Raw genomic sequence first — 7,380 nt, 5'->3', positions numbered from 1 at the left:
GTGTGACGCCGGCCGCGGCGAAGGCGGACGAGGCGGGGTGTCGGTGCGGTGGGCGCGGTGGTGACCCTGGACGTGCGTCGGGCCCTTCTCGCGGATCGCCTCAGCTACGGCTCCCGGTGGGGCCCTCTCGGGGGAAGGGGCCTCGGTCCCGGACCCCGGCGAGGCGTCGGGGGCCTTCTCCGCTCCGTAAAAGTTTTCCATCTCTTTTTTTTTTTTTCTGCTGTTGTGGCATATGCTGCAGGTGCCTGCTCGTTTTTCGTATGTGGGTAACAACATTTAACTATGTATATATATTTACCAATTGGTTTAACTGCCACCCGCCTGAATCTATTTAAAATCTAATTTTTTTTTATTTCAACCGCCCGACCCGACCCGACCCGCGGATAAAATCTAATTTTTTTTAATTTCATCCGCCCGATCCGCGGATAATCCGCGGACTCCGCGGTTGTGCCCGCAAACCGCGCATCTCTAATATATATATATATATATATATATAAGAAATACTTGACTTTCAGTGAATTCTAGCTATATATATATTTATTTTATTATATATATCTATATATATATAAAAAAGTAAAAGAAATACTTGAATTTCAGTGTTCATTTATTTACACATATACACACACATAACACTCATCTACTCATTGTTGAGTTAAGGGTTGAATTGTCCATCCTTGTTCTATTCTCTGTCACTATTTTTGCAACCATGCTGAACACCCTTTCGCAGGTACCCAGAAAGGTTTCGAGTACCACCAAAAAAACTGAATCTCTGAAGACAGTATAAAAATCTGTGTTAAAGGTGTACAAATACTGTTTGTATAATAAGCATGTTATTTTTTTACACACTAGGGTTAAGAGTTCAGTACTAAAAAAAAAAGAAAAAAAGAATGTGGCTTAAGTACAGTTTTTTAATTGAGCTGCTGCATTTTTTGGTTGGGTTGTTTATTTATTTTGAGTAACTTCTATACATTTCTAAAAGGGGAGGAATGTAATAGAGTGATCTATGTTTGTCTGTTGCCATCTCCTGGTGAATGTTGGCTATAGCGTACTGGGGTTACTTTTTGGTTGGCCAACGATTTACGTGGTGTTGCGCACCTGACGTCACTCAGGTCCGCATAGAGCTGGTCTGGTTAGCTTGAAGCTAACAGCTAGCCTGTCTCCATCTTGGAACGATGTGGACCCAGCGGGAGATAAAAGTGAAGTTTCCATGGACTCACAAAGACTAAAACAAGTCATTTACTGGAGCCATGGCGCAGGATGAAGTTAAAAAGGTGGACTTTACACTCACCTCGGTGTTTACCATCAAGTCTTTCTTTTGACACGGTAAAGTTGTCCCAGTGCAAATTTAGGCAGTATTCGTCATTGATAAAACTTTCGGCCAATCAAAATTCACGACCAATAAAAACGCAAAAAACGAGGACGGAAATTTTAAATATAAACAAAACAAATTGTCCATAATGAACACCATGTTCGAACATAAGGGTGTCCATATGTGCACTTGGCACCAGGACACCCTAGGCCGCAGTTCCATGATCGACTTTGTAGTTGTGTCATCGGATTTGCGGCCTCATGTTTTGGACACTCGGGTGAAGAGAGGGGCGGAGCTTTCTACCGATCACCACCTGGTGGTGAGTTGGCTGCGATGGTGGGGGAGGATGCCGGACAGACCTGGCAGGCCCAAACGCATTGTGAGGGTTTGCTGGGAACGTCTGGCAGAGTCTCCTGTCAGAGAGAGTTTCAATTCCCACCTCCGGAAGAACTTTGAACATGTCACGAGGGAGGTGCTGGACATTGAGTCCGAGTGGACCATGTTCCGCGCCTCTATTGTCGAGGCGGCTGATTGGAGCTGTGGCCGCAAGGTAGTTGGTGCCTGTCGTGGCGGTAATCCTAGAACCCGTTGGTGGACACCGGCGGTGAGGGATGCCGTCAAGCTGAAGAAGGAGTCCTATCGGCTTCTTTTGGCTCATAGGACTCCTGAGGCAGCGGACAAGTACCGACAGGCCAAGCGGTGTGCGGCTTCAGCGGTTGCGGAGGCAAAAACTCGGACATGGGAGGAGTTCGGGGAAGCCATGGAAAACGACTTCCGGACGGCTTCGAAGCGATTCTGGACCACCATCCGCCGCCTCAGGAAGGGGAAGCAGTGCACTATCAACACCGTGTATGGTGAGGATGGTGTTCTGCTGACCTCGACTGCGGATGTTGTGGATCGGTGGAGGGAATACTTCAAAGACCTCCTCAATCCCACCAACACGTCTTCCTATGAGGAAGCAGTGCCTGGGGAATCTGTGGTGGGCTCTCCTATTTCTGGGGCTGAGGTTGCTGAGGTAGTTAAAAAGCTCCTCGGTGGCAAGGCCCCGGGGGTGGATGAGATCCGCCCGGAGTTCCTTAAGGCTCTGGATGCTGTGGGGCTGTCTTGGTTGACAAGACTCTGCAGCATCGCGTGGACATCGGGGGCGGTACCTCTGGATTGGCAGACCGGGGTGGTGGTTCCTCTCTTTAAGAAGGGGAACCGGAGGGTGTGTTCTAACTATCGTGGGATCACACTCCTCAGCCTTCCCGGTAAGGTCTATTCAGGTGTACTGGAGAGGAGGCTACGCCGGATAGTCCAACCTCGGATTCAGGAGGAACAGTGTGGTTTTCGTCCTGGTCGTGGAACTGTGGACCAGCTCTATACTCTCGGCAGGGTCCTTGAGGGTGCATGGGAGTTTGTTTAACCAGTCTACATGTGCTTTGTGGACTTGGAGAAGGCATTCGACCGTGTCCCTCGGGAAGTCCTGTGGGGAGTGCTCAGAGAGTATGGGGTATCGGACTGTCTGATTTTGGCGGTCCGCTCCCTGTATGATCAGTGTCAGAGCTTGGTCCGCATTGCCGGCAGTAAGTCGGACACGTTTCCAGTGAGGGTTGGACTCCGCCAAGGCTGCCCTTTGTCACCGATTCTGTTCATAACTTTTATGGACAGAATTTCTAGGCGCAGTCAAGGCGTTGAGGGGATCTGGTTTGGTGGCTGCAGGATTAGGTCTCTGCTTTTTGCAGATGATGTGGTCCTGATGGCTTCATCTGGCCAGGATCTTCAGCTCTCGCTGGATCGGTTCGCAGCCGAGTGTGAAGCGACTGGGATGAGAATCAGCACCTCCAAGTCCGAGTCCATGGTTCTCGCCCGGAAAAGGGTGGAATGCCATCTTCGGGTTGGGGAGGAGACCCTGCCCCAAGTGGAGGAGTTCAAGTACCTCGGAGTCTTGTTCACGAGTGAGGGAAGAGTGGATCGTGAGATCGACAGGCGGATCGGTGCGGCGTCTTCAGTAATGCGGACGCTGTATCGATCCGTTGTGGTGAAGAAGGAGCTGAGCCGGAAGGCAAAGCTCTCAATTTACCGGTCGATCTACGTTCCCATCCTCACCTATGGTCATGAGCTTTGGGTTATGACCGAAAGGACAAGATCACGGGTACAAGCGGCCGAAATGAGTTTCCTCCGCCGGGTGGCGGGGCTCTCCGTTAGAGATAGGGTGAGAAGCTCTGTCATCCGGGAGGAGCTCAAAGTAAAGCCGCTGCTCCTCCACATGGAGAGGAGCCAGATGAGGTGGTTCGGGCATCTGGTCAGGATGCCACCCGAGCGCCTCCCTAGGGCACGTCCGACCGGTAGGAGGCCACGAGGAAGACCCAGGACACGTTGGGAAGACTATGTCTCCCGGCTGGCCTGGGAACGCCTCGGGATCCCCCGGGAGGAGCTGGACGAAGTGGCTGGGGAGAGGGAAGTCTGGGCTTCCCTGCTTAAGCTGCTGCCCCCGCGATCCGACCTCGGATAAGCGGAAGAAGATGGATGGATGGATGGAAAACAAAACACCGGCGGAAAGCGATAATCGATAAAAAACAACAACCAGCAAACAGGAGTTATGACCCGAAGAATGCAGTGTCGGTAAAAATAAATAAAAAAATCCGCGTCCGGGGTATGCACGGACTTCTGGAATTTCGCATCCTTTCTGATTTCAATGTGTTAAAAGACACAAAAAGTGCGTTAACACAAACACTAAGTATTTTTTATTTTTTACTTGATTTCAAATATATGATCTTACCTGGATTTCATTTTTTTACACAACCATGTTTGCTTACTTGCGACGACACCTAGTCGAAGCCTGAATGTCGTCCCACAGCAGTGTGTGAAGAGCACACTGCACAAAATAAGCAAGATGAAATATCTCAAATCAAGGTTATTACTTAAAATGAGCAAATTGATTTGCCAAATTACCATTTTGCCTGATTGATATGTTTGGCAAATCATATTTTCTTGTATTTTGCGTATTTTATTATATATATATATATATATATAAAAATAAAAGAAATACTTGAATTTCAGTGTTCATTTATTTACACATATACACACACATAACACTCATCTACTCATTGTTGAGTTAAGGTTTGATTTCAAACATTTGATCTTACCTGGTTTTCATTTTTTTGCACAACCATGTCTGCTTTCTTGCGACGACTCCTGGTTGAAGAATGTCATCCCGCAGCAGTGTGTGACCAGCAAAATGAAAAAGCTGAACTCAAGACTAAATACAGAGAATGCAGCAAGATATTATTTTCTTCCAGTGCACTTTTTATGTTTGAACGATTTGCTCATTCGAAGTATTAAACACTTGAGATAAAAGCAAAAATAATCTGCCAACAGAACAGGGTTGTGGTAACCCTTCGACATGACCGGTGTAATGACGTCCCACAGCAGTGTGTGACCAGCAGGAAGTTTCTGTTTAAAACTTTGATTGCATGTTACTTTCAACTCTGGCATCATGCTACAACTTCTACTTGAGTGCCGTAAGGCAATCCGTCCCACAGCAGTGTGTGACCAGCAGGCGCTAGCAGGAAATTGATGTTAAAAGTACTAACTGAATGTCGTTTCCAAATTTGGCATCATGCTACAACTTCTACATGACTGAAGTAATGCTGTCCCACAGCAGTGTGTGACTCGCAAGAGCTAGCAGAAAGTTGGTGTTAAAAGTATTCATTGCATGTCGCTTCCAAATGTGGCATCATGCTACAACTTCTACATGACTGAAGTATTGCTGTCCCACAGCAGTGTGTGACTCGCAAGAGCTAGCAGAAAGTTGGTGTTAAAAGTATTCATTGCATGTCGCTTCCAAATGTGGCATCATGCTACAACTTCTACATGGCTTGTGTAATGCTGTCCCACAGCAGTGTGTGACCAGCAGGATGGAGCAGGAAGTTGATGTTTAAAGTGCTAATTGTGTGTTGCTTTCAAATGTGGCATCATGCTACAACTTCTACATGGCTTGTGTAATGATGTCCCACAGCAGTGTGTGACCAGCAGGATGTAGCAGGAAGTTGATGTTAAAAGTGCTAATTGTGTGTTGCTTTCAAATGTGGCATCATGCTACAACTTCTACATGACTGAAGTAATGCTGTCCCACAGCAGTGTGTGACTCGCAAGAGCTAGCAGACAGTTGGTGTTAAAAGTATTCATTGCATGTCGCTTCCAAATGTGGCATCATGCTACAACTTCTACGTGGCTTGTGTAATGATGTCCCACAGCAGTGTGTGACCAGCAGGCGCTAGCAGGAAATTGATGTTAAAAGTACTAACTGAATGTCGCTTCCAAATTTGGCATCATGCTACAACTTCTACATGACTGAAGTAATGCTGTCCCACAGCAGTGTGTGACTTGCAAGAACTAGCAGAAAGTTGGTGTTAAAAGTATTCATTGCATGTCGCTTCCAAATGTGGCATCATGCTACAACTTCTACATGACTGAAGTAATGCTGTTCCACAGCAGTGTGTGACCAGCAGGATGGAGCAGGAAGTTGATGTTAAAAGTGCTAATTGTGTGTTGCTTTCAAATGTGGCATCATGCTACAACTTCTACATGATTGAAGTAATGCTGTCCCACAGCAGTGTGTGACTCGCAAGAGCTAGCAGAAAGTTGGTGTTAAAAGTATTCATTGCATGTTGCTTCCAAATGTGGCATCATGCTACAACTTCTACATGACTGAAGTAATGCTGTCCCACAGCAGTGTGTGACCAGCAGGATGTAGCAGGAAGTTGATGTTAAAAGTGCTAATTGTGTGTTGCTTTCAAATTTGGCATCATGCTACAACTTCCACTTGACTTGTGTAATGCTGCCCCACAGCAGTGTGTGACTCGCAAGAGCTAGCAGAAAGTTGGTGTTAAAAGTATTCATTGCATGTCGCTTCCAAATGTGGCATCATGCTACAACTTCTACATGACTGAAGTAATGCTGTCCCACAGCAGTGTGTGACCAGCAGGCGCTAGCAGGAAATTGATGTTAAAAGTATTAACTGAATGTCGCTTCCAAATTTGGCATCATGCTACAACTTCTACATGACTGAAGTAATGCTGTCCCACAGCAGTGTGTGACTTGCAAGAGCTAGCAGATAGTTGGTGTTAAAAGTATTCATTGCATGTCGCTTCCAAATGTGGCATCATGCTACAACTTCTACATGACTGAAGTAATGCTGTCCCACAGCAGTGTGTGACTTGCAAGAGCTAGCAGAAAGTTGGTGTTAAAAGTATTCATTGCATGTTGCTTCCAAATTTGGCATCATGCTACAACTTCTACATGACTGAAGTAATGCTGTCCCACAGCAGTGTGTGACTTGCAAGAGCTAGCAGAAAGTTGGTGTTAAAAGTATTCATTGCATGTTGCTTCCAAATGTGGCATCATGCTACAACTTCTACATGGCTTGTGTAATGCTGTCCCACAGCAGTGTGTGACTTGCAAGAGCTAGCAGAAAGTTGGTGTTAAAAGTATTCATTGCATGTTGCTTCCAAATGTGGCATCATGCTACAACTTCTACTTGAGTGCCGTAAGGCAATCCGTCCCACAGCAGTGTGTGACCAGCAGGCGCTAGCAGGAAATTGATGTTAAAAGTACTAACTGAATGTCGCTTCCAAATGTGGCATCATGCTACAACTTCTACATGACTGAAGTAATGCTGTCCCACAGCAGTGTGTGACTCGCAAGAGCTAGCAGACAGTTGGTGTTAAAAGTATTCATTGCATGTCGCTTCCAAATGTGGCATCATGCTACAACTTCTACATGGCTTGTGTAATGATGTCCCACAGCAGTGTGTGACCAGCAGGGTGTAGCAGGAAGTTGATGTTAAAAGTGCTAACTGAATGTCGCTTCCAAATTTGGCATCATGCTACAACTTCTACATGACTGAAGTAATGCTGTCCCACAGCAGTGTGTGACTTGCAAGAACTAGCAGAAAGTTGGTGTTAAAAGTATTCATTGCATGTCGCTTCCAAATGTGGCATCATGCTACAACTTCTACATGGCTTGTGTAATGCTGTCCCACAGCAGTGTGTGACCAGCAGGATGTAGCAGGAAGTTGATGTTAAAAG

This window comes from Nerophis lumbriciformis, linkage group LG02 (genome assembly GCF_033978685.3).
Source record: "Nerophis lumbriciformis linkage group LG02, RoL_Nlum_v2.1, whole genome shotgun sequence".
Taxonomy (NCBI): domain Eukaryota; kingdom Metazoa; phylum Chordata; class Actinopteri; order Syngnathiformes; family Syngnathidae; genus Nerophis; species Nerophis lumbriciformis.
This window is presented reverse-complemented; position numbering follows the sequence as displayed.